This window comes from Corythoichthys intestinalis, chromosome 2 (genome assembly GCF_030265065.1).
Source record: "Corythoichthys intestinalis isolate RoL2023-P3 chromosome 2, ASM3026506v1, whole genome shotgun sequence".
NCBI classification, from domain to species: Eukaryota; Metazoa; Chordata; class Actinopteri; order Syngnathiformes; family Syngnathidae; genus Corythoichthys; species Corythoichthys intestinalis.
In genome coordinates, this window is record NC_080396.1 from 59,359,961 (window position 1) to 59,374,562 (window position 14,602).

Sequence of the window (14,602 nt, forward strand, 5' to 3'; positions counted from 1 at the left end):
AATAGGGGGAAAAATGAGCCATGAACAACACCTTTATAGCCAACTCTAACACTATTAAAAATAAAATTATATAGATAATATACATTTTACATACTACATAGCTTCGTGACATGAAGTCACACCGCGCACACCATGCCAATTTTCACTGTTGACAGCTGAGAGCGTCTTCTAAGACTATGATGGATAGCTGTTATGCAGCAGGGCATCAAAACACAACAGGTAAGGAAGAGGGAGGGTCATTTTAGTGCATTTTCAAAGACCCATATGACACAAATCTATCACTGCCATAAAACTGGCCAGAAGAAACACAAGAAAAGTGAATGCTGCGAGCCGTCGGACAACAAATTCCATCTGTGTATTCCTAATGTCCTTATGGACAGTTCTGACAGTTGTTAGTGAAAGACGAGGTGGACTATTGAAATGATGGACTGATTTTGCTGCAGTAACCAGATAAAAAAAATAAAATAAAACAAGATCCTTGTTGCTCACCTAAGGGCACACCGCAAACAACAAGCTTTCAAAAACAAGAGAGGAAAGCACAAAAATGAGGTGTATTATGAATATTTGTAAATTAGGTACATGCTAGAACCATAATCTTGATTTAATGATATGCACTAGCCATTATATTACTTGACACCGCCAAAGTCATACTATAAAGTAATTTTCTTGATACAGCTGAGCTCATTTTTATCTATATGTAGAATATTTTTCTGACAGTTCTTAAAATCATAAACTAAAACATATACTCAAAATTTTACCAAGAATATGTGCCTAATTTGTAGTAAAAATACACTTAAAATAAGACACGATCCCTTAACAATTAAAAACGTCTTGAAAAGATTTTGTCCGGATCCAACCTTTTACTCACAATCACAGAAAGGGAGAATTTAAGGGCCAGTCAGGGTACCTACAGTGGCGCAAATAAGTGTTTCGTCAACCACTAATTGTGCAGTTCTCCTACTTGAAAAGATTAGAGAGGCCTGTAATTGTCAACATGGGTAAACCTCAACCATGAGAGACAGAATGTGAAAAAAAAAACTGAAAATCACATTGTTTGATTTTTAAAGAATTAATTTTCAAATCATGGTGGAAAATAAGTATTTGGTCACCCACAAACAAGCAAGATTTCTGGCTGTCAAAGAGGTCTAACTTCTTCTAACGAGGTCTAACGAGGCTCCAGTCGTTACCTGTATTAATGGCACCTGTTTTAACTCATTATCAGTATAAAAGACACCTGTCCACAACCTCTGTCGGTCACACTCCAAACTTCACTATGGCCAAGACCAAAGAGCTGTCGAAGGACACCAGAGACAAAGTTGTAGACCTGCACCAGGCTGGGAAGACTGAATCTGCAATAGGTAAAACACTTGGTGTAAAGAAATCAACTGTGGGAGCAATTATTAGAAAATGGAAGACATACAAGACCACTGATAATCTCCCTCGATCTGGGGCTCCATGCAAGATCTCACCCCGTGGCGTCAAAATGATAACAAGAACCGTGAGCAAAAATCCCAGAACCACACGGGGGGACCTAGAGAATGACCTACAGAGAGCTGGGACCACAGTAACAAAGGCTACTATGCGCCGCCAGGGACTCAAATCCTGCACTGCCAGACGTGTCCCCCTGCTGAAGCCAGTTCAAGTCCAGGCCCGTCTGCGGTTCGCTAGAGAGCATTTGGATCATCCAGAAGAGAACTGGGAGAATGTGTTATGGTCAGATGAAACCAAAATACAACTTTTTGGTAGAAACACAGGTTCTCGTGTTTGGAGGAGAAAGAATACTGAATTGCATCCAAAGAACACCATAACCACTGTGAAGGATGGGGGTGGAAACATCATGCTTTGGAGCTGTTTTTCTGCAAAGGGACCAGGATGACTGATCTGTGTAAAGGAAAGAATGAATGGGGCTATGTATCGAGAGATTTTGAGTGAAAATCTCCTTCCATCAGCAAGGGCATTGAAGATGAGACGTGGCCGGGTCTTTCAGCATGACAATGATCCCAAACACACAGCCAGGGCAACAAAGGAGTGGCTTCATAAGAAGCATTTCAAGGTCCTGGAGTGGCCTAGCCAGTCTCCAGATCTCAACCCCATAGAAAATCTGTGGAGGGAGTTGAAAGTCCGTGTTGCCCAACGACACCCCCAAAACATCACTGCTCTAAAGGAGATCTGCATGGAGGAATAGGCCAAAATACCAGCAACAGTGTGTGAAAAGCTTGTGAAGAGTTACAGAAAACATTTGGCCTCCGTTATTGCCAACAAAGGGTCCATAACAAAGTATTGAGATGAACTTTTGGTATTGACCAAAAACTTATTTTCCACCATGATTTGCAAATAAATTCTTTAAAAATCAAACAATGTGATTTTCTGTTTTTTTTTTCCACATTCTGTCTCTCATGGTTGAGGCTTACCCATGCTGACAATTACAGGCCTCTCTAATATTTTCAAGTGGGAGAACTTGCAAAATTAGAGGTTGACTGAATACTTATTTGTTTATTGGATGTGGGAGGAACTCAGAGTACTCTGGGGAAGCCCACACAGGGGAGAACATGCAAACTCAACACTGGAAGGCCATAGTTTGGTATTGAACCCTTGCTTTTGTACTTGTAGCCTTCCAAGTCATCTGTAATATACTTGTTCGTAATGTTTAGAATTAGCTAAATGATTGGTTTAAATGTAAAAAAATCCAGATTCATATCATTAGTCACCAAGTTTTACAAAGGTTTATGATCTTATATTTGATCATTGCAAAGATGGAAGAAGGAACAAATATTTCCCAATAAGTTATGAATGTTCAGGTTACCTCAGGGAACAAGTTAAAGGGCACACACTATGCCATATAAATGGTTGTTAAAATCGTAAGAACGATGTTTGGTCTTCAATAACCTCAAAGGGAGTAATACTACTAATCAGTCAATTACTGTGCCGTCTTAGACTCAATTTGTTTCCATTTTTTTTTTCCTTTTTTTTTTTTTTTTTTTTTTTTAAGAGAATGTTTCATGTCCCAACTACATTAATTTCAAACAAGCAGACTAAAGAATAAAAAGCAATGATATCTGTGAGATCATACTTTTCTGGGATGTACTTGTGAATATTGAATGTTCAGCGGGCTGGAATTTTGGAATTGCAAGTTTCAGACCCCTGGGTTATGAAGTTGAGGTGTCTCACCTCGCCTAAACCAATACTGTCATTGATGTTCCATTCATTAATAATCCATCATCTACCGCATAATCCGGGTTCAGGGAGCGGGGGCAGCAGCTTTAGCAAGGAAGCACAGATTTCCCTCTCCCAAGCCACTTCAACCTATTCCTCCGGCAGGATCCCAAGGCATTCCCAGGCCAGCTGAGACTCATAGTTCCTCCAGCATGTCCTGGGCCATTTCCCGGGTCTTCCCGCCAGTGGGACACATCCGCAACACCTCTCTAGGGAGCCGTCCAGGCGGCATCCGAAGCATGTGCCCGAGCCACCTCAACTGGCCCGTCTCAACGTGGAGGAGTAGCAGCTCCACCCTGTGTCCCTCCCGGATGACCAAGCTTTTCACCCTATCCCTAAGGGAGAGTCCGGACACACTGCGGAGCAAACTCATTTGAGCCTCTTGTATCAAGGATATTGTTCTTTTGGTCATGACCCACAGCTCATGAACATACGTGAGGGTAGGAATGTAGATTGACTGGTAAATCAAGAGCTTCGCCTTTTGGCTCATCTCCATCTTCACCACTACAGACAGGTGCAGTCCTCATCACTGCAGACGCTGCACCAATTCGCCTGTCCACTTGTGAACAAGACCCCAAAATGCTTGAACTCCTCTACTTGGAGTGGGATCTCATCCCCAACACGGAGAGGGCACGCCACCCTTTTCCGACCAAGGACCATTGTATCGGATTTGGAGGTGCTGATCTTCATCCCAACCGCTTCACACTCGCCTGCGAACCGCTCCAGTGAGGGTCGGAGATCACTGCTTGATGAAGCCAACAGCACCACATCATCTGCAAAAAGCAAAGATGCAATGCTGAGGCAACCAAACCGGGCCTCCTTAATGCTTCGGCTGCGCCAAGAAATTCTGTCCATATAATGTTATGAACAGAATTGGTGACAAAGGGCAACCTTGGAAGAAAACCCTTACTGTGAATGAATGCGGCTTACTGCCGGTAATGCAAACCAAACTCTGACACTGGTTGTACAGATTCAGATTCAGAATATTTATTGTGATTGTTACAAAAAAGCACAACGAAACTTTGTTTGGAGCATCCATCCAGCTCATACAGCTAAGTTGGTAAAGTGCAAAGTGCAACCCCACAGCGACCAAACAGCACTTACCAAGGGGCTCGGTATCACATACTCCTGATGCTCCCACCACAGGACTCCCGAGGGATGTGGTCGAATGCCTTCTCTAAATCCACAAAACAGATTTAGATTGGGTGGGCGAACCCCCATGCAGCCTTGACTACTGCCGAGGGTGTAGAGCCGGTCCACTGTTCCACAGCCAGGACGAAAACCACACTGCTCCTCCTGAATCCAAGATTCAACGGATCCTCCTCTCCAGCACCCCTGAATACCGGGGAGGCTGAGGAGTGTGATCCCTCTATGGTTGGAACACACCTTCAGGTCCCCCTTCTTAAAAAGGGCGGCCACCACTCCGGTCTGCCAATCCAGAGGCACTGTCCCTGATGTCCAGGCGATGATGATAAGGCGTGTCAGTAACGACAGCCCCACAACATACAGGGCCTTCAGGAACTCCGGGCTGATATAGTCCACCCCCGTGGCTCAGTCATCGAGGAGCTTTCCAACCACCTTAGTGACTTCGACCCCAGAGATAGGGGAGCCCACCTCAGAGTCCCAAGACTGCTTCCTCAAAGGAAGGCATGTCGGTGGAATTGAGGAGGTCTTTGAGTCCCGAGTCGAGGTCAGCTGTACCCCACCTCTACTATACACAGTTTTATTGGTGCACTGCTTTCCTCTCCTGAGACCCCGGATGGTGAACTGAAATTTCCTTGAAGCTGTCCTAAAGTCATTTTCCATAGCCTTGCCAAACCCCTCCTATGGCAGAGTTTTACCACCGAAACTGCATTCCATTTGGCCAGCCGGTACCTGTCAGCTGTCTATAGAGTCATACAGGCCAAAAAGGCCCGGTAGGCCTCTTTCTTCAGCTTGACGGCATCCCTTACAACTGGAGACCACCAGTGGGTTTGGGGTTTGTCGCCACAACAGGCACCAACCACCTTACAGCCACAGCTCCGATCAGCCGCCTCAAAAATAGAGGTGCAGAACATCCCCTCTTCCCCTGGGACAAAGGACAAGTTCTGCCGGAGGTGGGTGTTGAAGCTCTTTCTGACAGGGGGATTCTGCCAAACGTCCCCAGCAGACTCCCACAATACGTTTGGATCTGCCAAATGTGGCCAGCATTTTCCCCACCATTGGAGCCAACACACTACCAGGTGGTGATCAGTTGACAGCTTCGCCCCTCTCTTCACCAAGGTGGCTATATCTAGTCCTCACACACAAGCTCAGGCTCCTTCCCTGCCAGAGAGGTGACATTCTATGTCCCAAGAGTTAGCTTCCGTAGCTGTGGGCGGGACCACCAAAGGCCCCACCTTTGGCTGCCGCCCAACTCCCTTCGCAACCAATCCCTTTGGCCCCTCCCACAGGTTATGAGCCCATGGCGTTGCGTTTTCGGGCTGTGACCGGCCAGACCCCTTTTCAAACTTAAAAGATTATACACCATACTACTACACGACCTTAAACTTGCAGCCATTCATATGAATTTGAACCATTGGTTCCCCAGGCTTAAGTCAACTGAAATCTAATGAACTAGACCAATCGATGGCAAGAGGATCTGCAGATTGCTGTGAAATACTGTCATGTGTTAACTAGCTTCTATAGTTATTACGATTAGTTTTTTTTGTACCCAAGGTCTTTACATATGGGGTGGTATGTAATGTCAGTTCTATTGATTGCCCTCGATTTGGCAGCATTCTGCATCGACAGGTGAGAGAAGGGCACACATTTACTTACAATAGCACAAATGAACAGACAGTTTTTGCACAGCTAGACATTTTCTGCTCCATTGCTCTTCTAGGTGACGTGATCAGGTCATCTGTTCTGTGCCAAACATGAGCCGGGTCCTTCTCCAGAACATGATGCCGTTGCCAGTCTGAGAAAGGCCCGAAAAGCCTCTGGGTTTGCAGGTCAAATTACAAAAACAAGCTGTAATTTTGAGGCTAGATGACGTCATCGAGTGTTTCAAGCTCGGCGCCCTTCACTGAATGCAGTTGGTCCCAATTCATCACTGTTTTTATGAGGACAAGCCAACTCCAAGTGCAGATGCATCATAGTTGCATAGTGAGCATTTTGTTACAAATAATGCTGTCATCCATTTTCATCTTTTGTTTAAACATATTAGTCTTTTGGACAAGATAGGTCGTAATTCAGCAACTTGATAAATTGTCCCCCCCACCCTCTTTGCTCCACTTCACACAACGTGTGCTTAATTAATTACACAACCTTTAATTGGACAGATTATTCCTAATGGTGCTGCAGTGCTAAATGTACAAACTCAGAGAAGGCTTGCCAGTAATTATTTTAATGCCACTTTCTTAGTGCATCGCAATCTCTACAGTTCCAATCATTTTTCATCAGGAAAGGAAGTGATATTCTAAAGCAGACAAATTACATTTCCATTTGGATTTTTTTTTTTATCCTACAGCTGATTCCTCTTCCACTGCATCAAGTCTGCAGTAAGTGCTGAGGCTGCACAGCGTGAGGGGGCGTATGATCACCCCGTGATATTTTAATATCTGGTGGTGTTACCTCCTGTTTAATTACCTCCGTAATGCTCATTGATGTACGTGATGGATTTTTACGGAAGCCCGCTCCCTAACTATCGGATGCGGCGACATGAATGATCATGGCCGTTGATGGAGGGAGCAAAATGCAATTAGCAAATGCATCTGCACTCAAATAAAGAAGACAAAGGCGCCAACATGTATGGCAGCATCCTAAAGTAAAAAGGCTTGTAATTATTTTATTACACTTGTATGCAATTTAGGGACTTGAGTTGTGTAAGTTGAGTTAGTCAAGTGAGTGAGTGAGTTTATTAGTTAGTTTGTTCGTTATTTCATCCGATTGATCTGGAATTCTGGATAGAGATATGATAAGTCCCTCAGTATTAAGTTTTTAAATAAATTACAATGTTATTTTCTTTGTTCCATTACAGACCACTAGCTTTGAGGCCAAAGAGGGCAATAACCCAACGGATTCAGCAAAGTAATGCGCATTACCACAGGATTAGAGCAGAACCGTATCACCAGATAATGCGAAAGCCAGGTATGAAGGATTGTTTAGCCCTTGAAGAGTTCTGTGTTCCATTGAGAAAGGGTAGAACATGTTTGAAGGAAGGAGCTAGTCATGTTTGAAGATGAGCTGAATAAAAGATGCACATACAAGATTTTAGAGCAAAGCAAAGAAACCTTGGCGTAATTATTGACTCAGACCTAAAATTTGATAGCCATCTAAAGTCCATCACTAAATCTGCTTATTACCACCTAAAACATAAAACCAGAATTAAGGGGCTTCTGACTCAACAAGACATGGACAAACTTATGCATGCATTCATTTTCAGCAGATTGGACTATATATTTACGGGTCTTGATTTAAAAAATCAGTCAGGAAGCTGCAGCTAGTACAGAATGCTGCAGCCAGAGTCCTCACAAATACAAGGAAGCTGGACCACATTACACCAGTTTTGAAATCGCTACACTGACTTCCAGTGAGTCAAAGGATAGACTATAAAATACTACTGCTCGTCTACAAAACACTTAATGGCCTTTGCCCATAATACATGCTTGATTTGTTAGATTCCTATGAGACATCTAGACCCCTAAGGTCGTCTGGAACCGGTCTTCTGCATGTTCCAACAACAAGAACCAAGCAGGGTGAGGCAGCATTTAGTTATTATGCTCCTCACCTCTGGAACAAGATACCCGAACGTCTGAAGTATGCTCAAACTGTTAGCTCCTTTAAATCAGGGCTAAAAACGCGTTTGTTTAGCACAGCATATCCATAACTGTCCATATATTTCAATCTACTTGCTTTCTATTCCTCTTGTGCTTATCTCCATTGCTTATTTCAATTAATATTAGTAGTAGTATTTTTTATTTTATTTTTATTCATTTATTTTTATTCTATTTGTGATTACATGCGATTTTTATGTATAATTTTATTTCCTATTTTGATTGTCTTGGTTTTTAGGTTGTATTAATTTAAATCTGATTGTTATGATCTTCATGTGATGTAAAGCACTTTGAATTGCCTTGTGTTGAATTGTGCTATATAAATAAATTTGCCTTGCCTTGCCAAAGTGCAGTTACTACATTAAGCAGATTATGCTACACCAACAGAAATGGTTGAAATAATACAGTCTTGCCCATCATCTTTTTCCAATCAATTAGGTCATGTTTAGGATTGCTGCGCTTTGCTGGAGGTTTTTACACTACCTAATAACAATCTACAAACGGGGAAAAGATCAAGCCCTTCAGGTTGGCATAATGGTTGAAACTATACACACACGAGGCACAATTGTTAGGTCGCAGAATGCCTCAAAGTGCCATAATTCAAAAGCATGTTTGCATACAAGCCCAGTGCTCATTTTCGTGACTGATAATGATGTCAGTGAACATCCTGCCCGCCTGGCACTGCAACCTGCAGGAGGTACTCTATCTAATGCTAGGGTCCATTTTTCATGGACAATGTTGTGTGGAAGCAGAAAGCATTAAAAATGACTGCGTAATGTAAAGCCAAGCACAAACATTCCAGGAAATCTGTTTTTACTTGGAAATCTGGAAATCCAGGGAGGGAGGGAATCTAAAATAACTATAATAATAGCACCAATATTAAACTAAAATATTTAATAGGCTAACAGACCCTGTGTGTGATATCATTTGTTTGACAGAAATTGAGTTAAAATTCAGGTACGCACACTACAAACGTGAAATACACCAGTGCTGACTTTTATTATTTTGTTTTTAATAAATGTGACTGACCCCATATCTGACAAAGAAAAGTTAATTTAAAAAGTTAAGTTAGTTTTAGTGTATTGTGCAACTCTATATGGGTATGGCAACAACACAAGCATTGGGAGCCTTCTATTTAGTTATCGTTCCGTGTTACATTACATCCTTGTTGTTTATCATGCATTTGAGATCATAAATGTTTATCGTTTTCGACACCGAATGTTTAGCAAACAGATCGGAGTAAGCAGGTGGGAAATATTCTCAACTCAAATGAGAAGACAAAATCTCATGGCAGGACAAATTGTAGCTCAATTATAACACTGGGCAAGATTGAACCTCTTCCACTGTTGTATTAAAAGATTTGGTAAATAATGTGTGAAATTGGTTGAGGCTTTTGTGTGAAGATACAAGAGTAATTAAAACTTCAATCTTTTTCTGAAGTGTAACACTTTGTTTAGAGACGTACAATTTTCCCTTATTAGTTGCTCTCATTTCAAAATAAAGTTAAAATAAAGTTTTAAAAATTATTTTTAAAATCCAGCCCTTCCTAGATTTAGAGACATTTAACAGTTGAGCTTATAAGTGTGATTATGCTGGCCAAATTTATAAATTGAGTACTTTTTTTTTTTTTAAACATGATCGATCATTCAAAACTAGTTTAGTTTTTAATGGGCTTTAAATTAAACTACAAGGCATTTTAGAGAAGCACAATCATTAATCAAAACATAGCAATAGAAAATAATGAGATGGTTCTTGTTGAGTTATCGGTCTTATTGAGAGAGAGAGAGAGAGAGAGAGAGAGAGAGAGAGAGAGAGAGAGAGAGAGAGAGAGAGAGAGAGAGACTCTTTCACTCTCTCAAACTCCTCAATGGTGTATGAATCCTACATAATCTAAATCAGGGGTGGGCAAACCGGTCCTCGAGGGCCGCAGTGGGTCCTGGTCTTTGTTCCAACTGACCCAGCACAGATAGTTTAACCCTTGAGAGTCGAAGGACGCGTGGGCGCGTCCTCAGCGCACGTCGTCTTTGAAGCGCCCTCACGTTTTAAATACGTCACCCACATGCCGTTGGTTGGTCTCGTTTTAAAGTGCGGAAGTTGCGGTTTACTCTCGTTATTATTTGAAGTCAATCGACCAATTAAAACGTGAGATATTGTCATTTAAGTTTTATAATTTTATTGTCCTCTCAAAAAAACATTAAAACGCTGCATGGATCATTTGTTTGTGTCTATATTTCCATCATTTCCTGTCCTTTTTCAAAACGGAAGAGCCATGAAAAAACCACAAATCAAACGAACCCTTTCGAAGTCACAGTGGACGCACTAAATGCGTTTTTTAAATAAATATAACTGCCATGCGAGGTTCCACCGAACGAGAGGGAGGAGTGTTCTGAAGCAGCGAGGTGGCGAGCCGACGGCCGTTTGGATCGAGCAGCGACTTTGTGTGACTTTGAGAATGAACGGAAAACTAAATTTAACGCAAGCAATTGTGCTATTTGATCAACTTGAGGAAGAGGATGGTCCAAATTCGTCATCATCGTCTTCTTCGGAAGAGTCCTCGAGTGAAGATAGTGACGTATTTGAACACGTGGGTGACGCCATCGACGAGCAGAGGTAAGCAAACTCACTTTTTTTTTTTAGGCTGGAAAAAGTTTCTTTTGAAAGTTTCTTTTGATATTGCAAGACAAAGTTAATTTTGATGCAATATAAGTGTGTGTTTGTGTATATAATAATAAACTGTGCATATCAGATCAAAGTCGTACGTGAACTGGGTGTATCCAAGGCAGGAATTTATAATTGTGGTGATCTTTCTATATGAAGATTAGGGATGTAGCACATATTCAGCTATGGTATTCTTTCTATTGTCAAACATATAGATTTCCAATATTATTTATTGCTTTATATATTTTTATTTTATACTTTATTATTTTCATAAATACTGACTTTTTTCATGTACATTTATAGTGACAATGAAAGTAAAGTGAAATGAAAATGGAAGGGTGGAAAGAGGACCAACACCCCATGGAAGTGTGGGCTGTGTGATGTCGCCCTGTTTCGAATTCCAGGACGAAACTGCTTTTCGGAGTGGCATGCCTGAAAAAAATTTAAGTTGTTTATTGTAAATATTTTTGAAAATACTTTTTTTTCCCCCCAATGTTATATATATATATATATATATATATATATATATATATATATATACATTTTTTCCCACAATCAGTCTTCTCAATTTGTGTATATAAATGTGTGTTCAAGAAGCTTGATTGTTTGTACATAGTTTTCATCAGGTGATGGGCCGCAATACCTAAACTCATAAAGAGATGGCCTCTAAACACTTTTTGTGTTAGATGGTATATATTTTTTCACTGTTCGGTCTGCTGTATATAACCTGTTTTGACTAGAGCATGTATAAAGGCAAAAAACGCCTATGCTATACCTGTTGTTTATGTTGAATTGTCAAATATAAGACTATTTATTCTAAATTTTTTTGGTTGAATGTTCATCCTAACATGTTGAATAAATATTACAAAGTTTCAAAACGGTTCGTTACGCATGTTTGGTTGTCAATTGGACATCAATATTAAAAATTTTGACAAAACGATTGTGGAATTTTTGGTCTTTTTGGGCCCAAAATGATGATTTATAATTGGTCAGTGACGGAAACAACAGTTTGGACATGAAGTTCAAGGTATCACAAAAAAAGGGACCAAACCAGGCCATCGTAAACAATTCTTTCTTTGAAATATAAAGGCAACTTCAAAGGCATGCAAAATCAGACAAAATAGGCCCAGACCTTAAAGGGTTAACCAATGCGGTTTCAACAAAAATGAGAAGCACCTGACTGCTATCGACTGATTGCACTACAGAATGGTGAAAAGGTGTCCTCTTAATCGGTTGCAACAAAAACCCGCACCCACTGCGGCCCTTTGTGGAATAGTTTGCCCACCCCTGATCTAAATCCAACCAAAAACAACTGTATTCTCAAAATGGCCGTTATCTTATGTCAAGCAACTTTGTTACTTTTTTATGTCAAGCAAGCAACAGTCAGACTCTGTTGTCTTCATTTACATAAACACAGCTAACCCTGAAAGTTTAAAGAAAAAAATGAAGATTTTGTCTCCTGCGCCAAAAACACAATAGTTTTATTTTCTTGACCAAAAGGATGGAGTCTTCAAAGTTAAAGGATTGGTTTAGCGCTGACTGAAAGAATTTAATAATGCATTTTCTACAAAGGCTGACCTGCGCTGCTCAAAAATCAAATCAACAATGGGGCAATGTACGTATAATATTTGAAGTGAATTGGCATACTGCAGCATTTTATCTGCACTAGTCATTTTTCTAAGAGCTCACATGGCTGACAATCACTAGTCATCAACCATCAATTTCACTGTCCTTGCCATTGTCCAATCATTTTCTTTCTTTTTCTGGTTTTGTTGTTTCCCACTCCGTCTTTCTTCTTTATTGCTCTGTACAGCAAAGCACCATTACTGATCCCTTCCAAAGCACAAACTAAAAATCTATCCCGTTGTCATTTGCTGCACCGTGCCATCTATCATCAGGCCAGGGAAAGGAGAGTGAGGGGAGTGGGGGGCTGGCAGTGTATCCATACAAGAGAGGAGGTGCTGGAACAGGAGGCAGAGTCAAGGACTTTCACGCGCAACAAAAAAACTTGTCACAATTATTTATGGCTCTTGCTGGGACACATAATAGGACACATCAAGCTGCTTTTTGTGTATGTGTGCACGTGTGTGCGTGCTTTCGTGAGAGTCGGCCTGCTTGTCGAAGTGGGTCACAGGCATCTCTTGCCTTACACATACAATTTCCAAGACAATGGCGGAGCACTGGGAGAAAGTGACAGTGACAAATACTGGAGCCCCCACACAAAGCCATGCCGGGCTGTTACATGAGTGATTGCGCCAATAATCATGCGGCGGCAGGATCACGTGTATGTGTCTGGGGCGGGGGTCTTTGTGTGTGTGTGTGTTTGTGTGGAGCAAGGAAGGAGATGGCAGCAGGCGGCAGGACGACACCGATGGGTGGAGGGATAGCGAGAAAGAGCTTAACGCGTCCTGGCAAATCATTTCTTATTTCCTGATCATCCATCTCCCAATTCAAGCCCTTGGATGAGTTGGCGCTAAATGACTGTCACTGCGGACAACGCTGTGATATGTTCTGCTGGAGTGCCTGTAATTGGGAGGGGTCACTGATACCAGTTTGCCCCTTCCCCTCAATCCCTTAGTTTGACCTTTCTTAAACTTGGCCGCCTGTGGGAATGGACCAAGCCACCGATTAAATTACCTCTCCGTTTACTCTAACTACTGCCATTTGCCTTCATGGAAATGGCAGCCTTGTTCCCATTTGAGTCTCTGACATGCCCACATTGCCAGGCATAGCTCAGCTGGATCTGGAAGTGGACCTCATCATGAGACTCTTTACATTTGATTTTGATCAAAGCTATTCATTGAGACTGTATTCTACCATTTGTGTACAAATTTGTCATCAACATGCTTGGCTTGCGCACATTCACAGGACCCTGATTGGGCAGTCCAGACCTTTGACACACCTACCATGTATAAACTGAACAAGTGCATGCAGTGACAACCAAGACTCGATCGAGTCTGTGCAGGGTAAAATAAAATGTCCCCAATGCATTACTAAGACATTCTGTAGGCTGTATTTTGGTGTTCCTGTCAATGTTTGGCAGTTTCATTTTTGAGGCACTTAAAAGTTATGGCCAACCAAACTCATCATGTCTTTGGCTGGGAGACTTAGCGTGGAGGTAGTTATGTAATCAATTAGCCCGGCCGTTTTGTCACGATGGGCAGAATTTTGTACAGTTAGCACACACAAACATTTTTTCAGAAAGAGTCAGATAACAAAAGACTTACTCTTGTTCCCTCCCTCAATTGATGAGTAGTATTTGCATATTAATATTGAGATTTCCGCTCCAAATTTCCAGCATAAAACGAGAGTTTGGAGCTTCAATGGTCATGGCATCAGATGTCAATGATGCAGTGAGCGGAGAAAGGGGGTACACGGGTGCTTATGTGGCATTTCTGATTAATTACATGACAGAGAAAGAACGTTTGTTAAGCGGATACTGCGGGGTGATCATTTTCTGTCACTGCAGGCCTTTGAGCATGTGACAAGCCTCATGCTGACTTGGCGGTCTGTTTCAAAAAAATGCCAGGCGCCCCCCTTTATCTCGCCACATGTTTCACGGCAATTGGACAATCAGCCAGTGCGGCGCAAAATCCATAGTATTGATTGGGCTGCATCTTCTCTATGATCCTACAGAAGGGAAATCCCTGATGACAAATTATATCTGCACCACTTTGTGATGGCTGCTTGGATATAAGTGATCTCCAAGGGCAGAGTCAGGAGATGCTTGAGGCTCTATTAAGGGAACATTGTCTGGCCCGTACCTTCGCTCTCTAATACTGACTCAAACAAACATACCCATAGACTCACACCTCACCCTCTCTCTCTTTTTTCCTCTCTCTCTCTCCCTCTGCCCCCCCCCCCACACACACACACGCACACAAACTAGGGAAAGAAAAAAATCCAAACCACCCCAACAAGTTGAAAACTAATCC